The sequence below is a fragment of the Triticum aestivum genome, chromosome 3A (assembly GCF_018294505.1).
Source record: "Triticum aestivum cultivar Chinese Spring chromosome 3A, IWGSC CS RefSeq v2.1, whole genome shotgun sequence".
NCBI lineage: Eukaryota > Viridiplantae > Streptophyta > Magnoliopsida > Poales > Poaceae > Triticum > Triticum aestivum.
In genome coordinates, this window is record NC_057800.1 from 157,803,861 (window position 1) to 157,815,546 (window position 11,686).

The window sequence follows — 11,686 nt, forward strand, 5'->3', positions numbered from 1 at the left end:
ACGTGGGAAAGAGGGTGAGACCTCACTAGATATATAGATTGATCGGTTTATGTGGAAAACTATGAAATACCTAGCTATACACACACACACACACACACACACACATAGAGGAACATCGATCGTTGCACATGCACATGAGAGATAAAGAATGCCCGATATGACGAAGAGGGGGATGTGTGTGTGTGTGTGTGTGCTGTAGCGACCCGACCCGAATGGATCAAGTCTCTGTGCTTATGTGTCATCCCTGGATCAGTATGCTGACACACACAGTACTCGAAGGATTTATAACAGAGGTAAATCACATGTATAAAGTAACGTAAACACTATTACCTCAATCCATATAGCGGAAGCAACAAGGTTGTGGTTACCCATCAACACCAACGGCAAAGTTGAGTGTAGAAATAGTAACCCTAACATATCACTTACTCGTCGTAAGATACTCCTGCAACATGAGACGTTGCAGCCACAGAGGGTCAGTACATTGAATGTACTGGCAAATTCACACCATAGAGAATGATGAACAATGGCTATCACTACATGCATATTTGGCTGGTGGAAAAGCTCTATGGTTATAAGGTTTTTGCGTAAAGCCAATTTTTCCCTACTGCAAAGGAATAAGTTTATTTAACTATCATGGTGGTTGTGAAACATTGAGAATGGTTGACAGCATTCTCAATCCCAATTAAAAATAATTAAAACCCAACAACATTAATTAGAAGTAACATGTTGAGATTCACAATGATATTCAAGTACTAGATACTCAAGTTGTCCATAACCGGGGACACGGCTAATCATGATTAGTTTGTACACTCTGCAGAGGTTTGCGCACTTTTCCCCACATGACTCGATCGCCTTCGTTTGTTTTCTCGCACTACATGGTGTTTGAGAAACGGATGACCGAGACATAGTCTTTCAGAAGCGCTAGCACCTTACATGTGGGGTAGACCGGTACACCTACATCCCCTACATCTGCTAGTCCACCCCGTAAGAGTTCGCACGACTTAGTCAACTATGCCAGAGCCCATAGTAGCATGTGGCTGCAGACGGAAGTTTCTAGCATGAATTATGTTATGATCCCTTTGAGCCTGGGTGGCGGTCCAAAAAAAACAGGCAAGTCCTGATAGACATCAGGTGCCTCAATCCACCCAGATGTGTGTTTAAGTTGCCACCTTAGATAAACCATTAAAATTATCAACTCACATCTGTCATGGATATCACTCACCCAATCCACGTCTACTAGCATAGCATGGCATAAATAGCAAACGTAGAAGTAACTCCCAAAGGTTTCATAATAATACAGGTAATAGGTACTACCTCATCTACTTCCCATCCCACAATTTAATTAGATCCTAATCATGCAATGTGAGAGGATTGATCTAATGCAATAAAACTGGGTTGTAGAAAAGGTATGATCAAAGTGTGAACTTGCCTGCAATGTTGATGAAGATGATTCGCACTCAAAATCTCTTGATAGAACTACTCGTCTCACTCCGGTCAATCTATCGTAAGCAAACAATAGTAACCACACAATAAGTACTCATCTAAAGCACAGGTAAAACTCAAACAAGAGAACGAACCAGATAGTTCAACTTAAGAACTCCGGTTGCAAAGAAAGAACGAACCGAACAAAGAAACGGAAAACAAACGGCGGAAGAAAACAACTCGGTTCTAGCAAGTTGAATCTAGGTCAAATTTTACCGGGGCAAAAACTTGTTTAAGTTGATTAGACGGAACGGCGGTTTCGAGATGAAACTCCAGGCGCTTGGATCACCTGATTCCGATAAACGGGCGAGAAGATAAACTAGAACGAAGATCGGATCTGAGATCGCGATCGCGGAATAAATCCGACGAAAAGAAAGAGACGAACAGTTAAACGAACGGGCGTCGTTAACCGGGAATAATCGGTGATCACGTTCGTTGAGACGAACGGTCCGAAAGAAGAACGAAACCGATCTAGGGTTTCGGAAAAGAAACCGAAAAAGAAAACGGAAAACCGATCTAGGGTTTCGGAAAAGAAACCGAAACGAAGAATCGGAGAGAAAAACCGGAAAAGAAAACTGGAACGGTTTCTTTTAAAAGAACCGAACCGCGGGGAAGAAAAAGAGAGGCGCGGGGCTACCTCCGGCGAGGCGGGGCGAACGGTGGCGTTGGGCGGCGGCAGCGATGCACAAGTGCGGCGGCGCGGGTGAGGGGCGGCGCGGGTGAGGGGCGGCGCGGGTGAGGCGGCGGCGGCGGTAGTGAGGGGCGGCGCGGCTATGGCGGCGGCGGCGGTGGTGAGGGGCGGCGCGGGTGAGGGGCGGCGCGGCTATGGTGAGGGGCGCGGGGTGGAGCGCGGCTTGGGGAGGCGCGGGGTGGGGTGGGGCTTGGGGTTTGATGTGAGGAGAGGGGGTTTGATTTGATGTGTTGGAGGGGGGGTGCTTGGGTATTTATATTGGGGAGGGGTGAGGAGACTTGGGGTAGGGGACAAGAAATAGACTAGGATTATGAAAAAGAAAACGAAACAAGGGAAGAGATAGCCTAGAATCCTAAAAGGATTCGGCTAAGAGCAAGAGGCGAGGCGGCGGCCTGGCTGCGCTCCTGCGCCTGGCGCGCGCAGGGAGCTGGGGGCGGCGGCTGGCCTGGGCCTTGGCCCGGCTGGCCTGCTGGAGTTCCTTTTTTTTAAACGGTTTCGCGCGTAGAAAAACACATAAAATAAAATCTAAACGAACTCCAAAAATTCTAAAGTAAATTTTCCCCGACTCCTAAAAATGAGTCGAACAAAATGAACTTTTCTCCGGACCTAAAATGAAATTTTCGAAAACACGCATTTTTCCCTATCCAAATAAAAAGCAAATAAACTCCGGCAAACAAAATTTGATCTATTTATTAAATCTTCATTTTTCCTCAATTTTGGGAAAGTCATATTATTCCCTCTCTCATATTTTGATATCGGAAAAATAATTGAAGATGAAATAAATAAATCAAATGATCCTCTTTTCAACTTCGAGAAAACTCTCGATTATGAAAATAACGAAATCTCCAACTCTCTCCGAAGGTCCTTGAGTTGCGTGAAATTTCTAGGATCGACCAAAAGCAAGAAAATAAGACATGCATGATGATCTAATGTACAACATTCCAAATTGAAAATTTGGGATGTTACATGTGCCTTCATGGGAGACCGACCTGAAGAAAAGGAGTGCATGTGTGCAATGGATAATGCCGACTGGTAGTGTGTGTGCATGCATGCACAAGAGAAAGTTAGTGGTACAATTATAAAGAGAAGACCAATGTGTGGGTGTAAAAGATTAGGTGAGATCATAATCAATGTAAAGTTGAATTCAAATATTTGAATAAAAGATCATGATGTTTGAAACCCATGCATGTATGAATATAACGGAGATCTGCGCGGTGTAGTTTGGAAACGAGCATGTTGCAATGTATACAAATTGAACAAGGTCAGATTGGTTTGAATTTGAGATACCGATGGCAGACATCGTTTGGCCACATTGCATCCGTGCATGGACACACTATTCTAATTGGAGATGATGGGTGGCTTTCGCATCACATATCTATATCTATATCTATATCTATACCCCTATATGTATATTATATTTTATATTTTTTATATAGTGTGCGGATAACTTTAACTTTGAAAGATGGTCGTTGGATGAGGCCAATCCAATGGTGCGGAGCTGGCAAATTTGAGTGCTACTGGCCGTTGGATATCATCTAGATTCCACCAGATTTTGCCACATGTACAATCTAGAAGACTCTATGGTTGAACTTAAGCATAATGCATAAACCTCAAAACACAAGCACTTCTTGTTTGTTCTAGAATCTTCCGTATCAGAAATGCCCAAATGTTTTTCTACATGATTTGTTTTTACTTTATGCCTTACAACGCACAATTCCATGAATCTTAAAATAGATTAGTTTTCTTATAAAAACTAGATGATTTTGAATGAAATGAACTATAAGAATTAAACGAACATCTACATCATGCGTATATGACTCAAAGCTTACATGCTATAATGTGGTATTTATTCATAATTTGGTTGCCAAATCTCATGCGTGCAATGCATGTGTACCTTACTAGTCTAAATGGTGTCTGCGTGTGTGTTGTGCGTATTAAACACATTGTACGTAGTATATCATACTAGTATAAATTGTCTTTTTTTGGGTACACGTTAAGCTTGTTCTCCCGAAATTTCAAGCCATGCCTTCTTATGCCGAAATTTCAAGCTAGCGTCTCTGTCTATCGTGCTGCGAAACTCCCGCCTCTTCAACCCGTGCCTTGTTAGCCCGAAATATTTAAAATATATCTTTGTCTTGTTGTGCTCCGACAACTCCCTCCATCTCAACCCGCGCCTTGCTATTCCAAAATTACAACGCGCGCGAAAACTCCCACCTCCTGTGAAATCTCAACATGTGAAATGCCAGTGATACTCCTGAACCGAAAGAACCGCCTCAAATCGGTGGGGGTACTTTTGTAACTTACACCACATTTCGGACAAGCGCGTCCCTAAGCCACGGTTCCCCACTCCCATCCCATCTGCCCACCCATTCGTACACCGAGGCTGGCAAAACCCGCGAAGCCCCACACCCTCCTTCGTCCGCCACCCAGCCGGAGCCTCTTCCCCGACGATGTCGTCCACAGCAACACCTCGACATCCCTCATCCATCGTACCGTATGAGGATCCGTCGTCGATCTGGTCATCCCGCCGGTTCAGCCACCCCGTCCTCCACCTCCAGGGAGATGCCCCAACGTTCCCCTCATCTTTCGCGCCACCTCCATTCCCACACCATCGCCTTCACCTGCACCACCAGAAGAGCATCATCATCACCGTTTCCTCGGATGAAGCTGCGGCCTAATCGGCGCCACCAAAGAGGTTGTACATTAATCGTCGCATTTTCTTCTTGATTCAATCTCACGATGCTGCCGACTCTCGTCCCGAGCCGACACGGCGCGGCTCCATCCATGGTGGCGTCGCCGGCCACTTCCTCCACGACGTCGCTCCCTCGGCGGCAACGTCCACATCAGTAGGAGCTGCTGCTGCTTTAGCTCTCGCTCGCGCTGCTGCTCTACTCTTGCTCTCGGTCCCATGCCTGGTTTGCTCTTGCTCTTGCTCGTGCTGCTGCTCTCGCTCTTGCTCTTGCTTGCGATGCTGCTCCGAATTAGCTACACTTCAGTCGACTGAATCGACTTTTGGGTTAGTCGATTTTCAGGGGGTGGGGGGCTCGCCGGAATTAAGGAAGAACCATCCGCAGTAGGGAGGGGGCTCGTCGGAGAGGTACCCCACTATCTATCTTAGGGTTCAGGGTGGGGGCGGCGGTTGCCGGCGGTGGTGGGGCAATGGCGTGGGGATGGCCGGGGCGGCGGCGAACCGGCGGTGGGAGTGTTTTCGGGGTGGGCGGGGCGGCACACCACCGGGCGCGGGCGGCAGACGGCGGCTGTTTGGCCGGTGGTGGCTGGCGGCTCAGGGGGTGGAGGTTGAAGATGAACTGCAGGCCCTTGATTTCATATCCAACGGCTGCAAAATCGACTGACCAGAGATGAAAAAGTCAGACGACTGACTTGTAGCCTCACCTCTAGTGTGTTTAGTTTCGACAGCAAAATTCAGTTTCGACAGTTAAGTTCAGTTTCGATAGTTAAATTCAGTTTCGACAGTTAAGTCCGGAGATGAGCGGCTGATGTATACATCTAGCAGTTTGTGGTTATGTATTTTTACGTCATCTATTGGAGATGCTATTAGAATTCCACTCAGGTTAACGTTGTCTCTCTTGTCCTGCTTCAGCCTCGGCATCGTCCAACTCACCGGAGCTGCTCCAATGACGAAACCCTCCATCACAGTGGAGCAGTACCTCGGGCTCCATCTCTAGACGCCTAAGATCTTCTTCCCCTCCTCCGACAACCAAGTTAGCCAAAGCATCCTCACCGGCTAACCCAATCACGCTGAGATCGACATGGCTTCGCCAAAGAGGTTGTACACTTCTTGAGGTTTGACTTAATCTCACCATGCTTCTTTGCATCATGTGATCTTCTAATTCTTGTGAACCAAACACCCAGATCGGCAGAAAATCCTATGTTTTTAAATTCTCTGTTTTAAACGTGCATTCCTATCCTATTCCCGTCTATTTCCTATCCCTGCATTGTTAGAATCCTCAAATTCAAACAAGCCCTTACACAGTTACTTCTGTTGCAGATATGTGTCAAAGAAAACCTTGTGTGGTTTGTCCTGCTCCTGCGGTGCTGTGTTCCACCCTAGCTCAGCTCCTCCAACAATGGAAGGGTTCACCACAGCAGGGATCCGCCCTCTAGAGTGTCTTTCGCCGCCTCAGATCTTCTTCCGCGCCGCCGGCAGCCACGACAACTGCATTACCATCATCAACTGAGCAGATGACCTTGAGTACTACATGGGTCCGTAAGAGAGGTCGCACTTTTCTATGTCTTCTTACGTTATTCATTGCTTAATATGATGACATGCTACTTTATCGCCGTGTTCACCTATTAGACTGCAAGTCAGGTCCAAAGTTATGCTGAAACTTGAGTTTTTAAATGGTTGTGGAGTACATATGGGGCAGCAATCAATACTATATGTCTACTATCTGGTTAATCTCGGGTGTCTACTATGAGTTTCATGTTGGGTGCAAACAAACATTAAAGGAGCCATTATCTGTATTTTTTAACTAAAGCTATTATCTGCCTGCTATCATTTGTTTTGGGTCTATCCACAGTTTGCTACCATCACTCTGGATTTGTGCATGCACTCCTTACATAATCTCACTATGTTTTATTCCTATGCATGTTAGTTATTGTACACAATGGAACTGAACATGTAGAGCAAAAAAGACGAGCCTTGAGTGGCAATAAAATTTCATGCAGACGTCGCTCCATGGTGGGTGCAAAGGCAGCCCCCCTCCACACATTTTGAATCGTAATCAAGAGGAATATAACTGTTCTGAGGGGGATTCAGAAGCAGAAGACCACTCCTATTTACCCCATGAGGTCTTCGCTCTAACTTGGCTTGCTAATGTTGGTAAAATCATGCATATGGTGCCTTGCATTGCTTACTGTATACATCAAAGATGTCATCTGCTTAGTTTAGACATGCTTTGTGTCAATGCCATATGTTTAGTTTCTTTATCGTATATGTGAATCATGCAATGCCATCTTGTTTAGCCAGGCATCATATATGTGAATTTTGCAATGCCACCCTGGTTAGCCAGTCATCTTATATGTGAATTATATCATGACATCATTTTTTTATTACGTGTTAAATTTGTCAACAATTTTAGTACATTCAATTACTCTTCCTGTGCATCAGCCATTCGGCACGGTCATGGAAAAATCTGGAGTGGAAACAAGGTCTTCAGAGCAGACAATGCTATCTGACGAATCGCATTCTTGCTGGTTATAGATAGCTCCTTAGAGGAGGATTCAGAGACAGATGACCAGTCCTATCCCCCCCCCCCCGAGGTGCATGCTCTAACTTGGCAGGGTTATGTTGCTCATATCGTTCGTATGGTATCTTGCATTGCTATGTCATTTGCTTAGTTTAGACATGATTTGTGTGAATGCCACCTGTTTAGTGTCTAATTACCATATATGTGAATTATGCAATGCCATCTTTTTGAAAGACATTATATATGTGAATTATGCAATGCTATCTTGTTGCAAGGCATTATATATGTGAATTATGCAATGCCATACTGTTTAGCCAAGCGTCATATATGTGAATTATATCATGTCGTCCTTTTTTTGTATTTCTCATTGCTTTTGTCGACAATGTTTGTATATTCAAGTGCTCTTCCTGTGCATCAGCCATTTGAATTGGTGATGGAGAAATCTGGAGTGAAAACAAGGTCTTTAGAGCAGACAATGCTACCTAGTGAAGTAGATATGTTGCTGGTTACAGATAGCTCTTCAGAGGAGGATTCAGAGGCATATGACCACTCCTATTATCCCCCTGAGGTGTATGCTCAAACTTGGCAGGGTTATATTACTCATATCATGCATATGTTGTATTGCAATGCTTAGTTTTTACATCATATACACGATATTGAATGCCATCTCCTTAGTTGACACATCATATATGCGATTGCCCTCTGCTCACTTCCTTAGTATATAAATGATATATTTGAATTATATCATGCCATGATGTTTACATAGACAGCATGTATCTGAATTATGGCATGCAAACCCATTTTCTAAAGACATAATATAGTTATATCATCTCATCCTATTCACATAGTCATCATATTTTGAATTATGTCATTCTATCCGTGAATTATATCATGTCATCATGTTTCCATCGACGGCATGTTTGTGATTTATGGCATGCCAACCACTTTAATAGACACATCGTATAGTTATATCATGTCATCCTGTTTACATAGTCATCATATTTTGAAGTGTTTCATTCTATCCTGTTTAGTTAGCCATCATACATGCGAAATTGTGTCATGCTATCCTGTTTAATTAGCCATCATACATTTGAAATTATGTCCTGCTATTCTGTTTGGTTAGACAACATAAATGTGAATTATTTCATGCCCTGTTTTCTTCCCTACTATCCATTGCACCTGTCTAGCTTACAATGTCTGTACATTCAATTACTTTTCTTGTTTATCAGCCATTTCAATTGGAGGGGGTGATGGCAGTATCTGTGGGAGTAAAAACACGGTCTTCAGAAAAGATCGTGCTACCTGTCGATGGAGATAGAACCACGGTTGTACTTGCCCAAGAACCAGCCCCACCACACATAACCGAGACTCACGCAGATTGTACCCCTACCCAGTTGGACAGAGAACCAGGTACACCCCTTCTAACCCCAACCCCAGCAGATAGTAACCCAGTTCCCGTTGACACAACACCATCTCCACCATAGAGCACCCAAACACGAGCAGTTAGTAAGGCAACTACAGTGCCCAAAGCACGAGGACCACCACTCCGAATCCCAAGTCAACGCTTAAAGCAGAAGAAGAATTGTTCTCATGTCAGGTTCCGTAGCTATGGTTCGTACTACTTTGCTCTTGCATCACTATATTTACTCATACCAACTAATTTCAAATTTGAAGGATGCAATTGAAATTTCAATGGCGCAATAGGTATGTTTTAAACATGTTCCTGTAAGGTGTTTGCTGTTGTAACTTGCTCTATGTTGATTTCAGTTTCAATTGAATAAACAGTTATGTTCTCATGCCATGCGCATTACAAGTGTTGTTATTGCTGTGTAGTTTCCCACACTTATATTCTGGCTATGCTGCTTTGTCTTAAATAGATATGATTCGAACTGTATCTATCTTGATTTGGCAACATAAACTAGAACGATATAGACCATACAGTGACCATACTACATAGATATATGTTTGTTTCATGATGTTATCCTGTCCACCTTACTACTGAACTGGTTTACCAAAATGAGTTTCATATATTGTAAACATGTGATGTGTTTGTTTGTTTCTTCTTTAGAACGCAGATAAAATATTGGAGAAGTGTACCCCGTTATGCAATGGTAAAGGAAGTAATGCAGATCAGGTTCAAGATAGTGAGACATCCCTGTTGTTCTCCAAGAAGGTTGATAAAAACTATATTGAAGACACTGAGACAACCCCAAAGTCATGTCTTGATGTAGTGTTCGAGTTACTGGCTACTACTGCTGGCACCAGCTCTTCAGACTCGCTGCCTAAATCAGTTCGGCTTCTTGAGTCTCAACTTCAAGTTGAAAGACATCGATCAGATGTTATGCAACAGGGAGCCAAAGGACTGAGGAAGTCCCTACAAAATTCAGATGCATACTTTCTGGTGCAACAACAAGTGCTGGAGGATTTAAGCGCCAAACAAGAGAAAGTTAATAAGCTTGCTAAGCATCTTGCCAGCATTATGGGTACCTAGGAAATTGTTTCTTGAGCTCTTCTGAAGTGGTTTCAGTTCTGGACTTGTTTTGCTGCGGCATTTATATGCTGCTTTGTTCCCTATATTTGCACTTGTGGCGAACTTTGATGCCCAGTGGATGTAATATGTGTAATAGCCATGATAGCCTAGCATAAGTTGCTTGCTTATTTATTCCGTTGTCTTGTTTATTTGTTTTCTTGTAGTCAGTGCAGTTTTTTTCCACGGTTTGCTAATGGCCGCAATAACATATTTTTTAAAACTAGGCCACATTAACAATGGGCTACATATTTACTGTAGTTAACATGGGCCTCCTACGGGCCGTATAAACAATGGGCCTCCTAAGGGCCGTAGAAACAATGGGCCTTCTGAGGGGCGTAGACACAATGGGCCTTCTACGGGCCGTATGATCGGTTGGCCAAACATGGGCCAATATCAGACCACATTATGGCCGTAAATGGGCTATAGTTGAAATCGTCCATTCATGGGCCGACCATAACGGGTCGTCATTAATAGGCCGTATTTGATGACGCTATGAAAACGGCCCAACGTATTAACGGGCCACAAACGGGCCGACTGTAACCACGGGCTGTATTTGGCCCACAAGCAGAAAATGACAGTAATGGGCCGAAAGTAAACAAATGCTGGAAATGATCCCAAGAATAAATGGGCCCTGAAAAGGCCGAAAGATAACATGGGCTGGAAACGGCCCAACGGAATAATGAGCCGTTAATGGGTCTAAAGTGATACACTGTTCATTACGGGCCAGTTTTACCACGGGCCGTTAATGGGTCGAGGGTTACTAAGGGCCTCATATGGGCCAAAAGACGTCATGTGCCATACATGGGCCGGAATTTAAAATGGGTTGGAATTATATTGGACGGCCCAGATGATGCTACTGGGCCTAATTCGGATAGGCCGCAAACGGGCCCTGGGTTAGCGGGCTGTAAATGGGCTATATGCGAACAGGCCGTTAACACGCTTACCGTGGGCCGGCCCGGCACCTTTTGACCAAGTCAAACGGGCCGGCCTTTTCACAGGAATGGGCCTCTGTTGGACGTGCCACGTGTCGATGTATCATAGGCGCTTTGGGTCCAATGAGTAGATGACATCTGTCCCAACGGTGAGCCGACACGTGTTTCCTCCAACCAATGATGATTTTACACGTGGAAAATCCCCATTGGTCGGGGCTGTTAATGGGCTATCGGATCCAAAACCGGACCCGCTAGCTTTACGGCGTTCCCTTACGGTGGATGCCACGTGTCGGTCACCCTTGACGAAAGCACTTCTGTGACACGCGATTTATCGTCATGGAAGTGGACACTTCCGTGATGATAATTTTGGTAATGTCATGGAACACTTCTACGACAACACAGGTATGACTATCTTCATTCTGTCATAAATTTGTCATGGATGTACATGCATGACAGAAAATGTGACCTACTGTGACAAACACGTATCATCACGGAAGTGTATTTTTTGTAGTGATCCGTGCCCACACACACCCGACCGCAGTTGATTGCCCTCCCTCCCGGCTGCCTTTTTCTCTCCTCCACCACCCCTCGCTCTCATCCAGCCTCTTCCTCTTCCTTCTCTCTCTCTCTCTCTCTCTCTCTCTATATATATATATATATATATATATATATATATATATATATCAACACCCATCCCCCCAAAAAACCTTAAAGCACCCTAACAGCCGGGTGCAATACACAATGATTAAGCCGAGCGCCGACATCCGACTCCTTCACCTTATCTTGGTTGTCTCAGCGGGCGATTTTTTGAGTGCCAACTCCAGTCGGCCTTGATAATCGT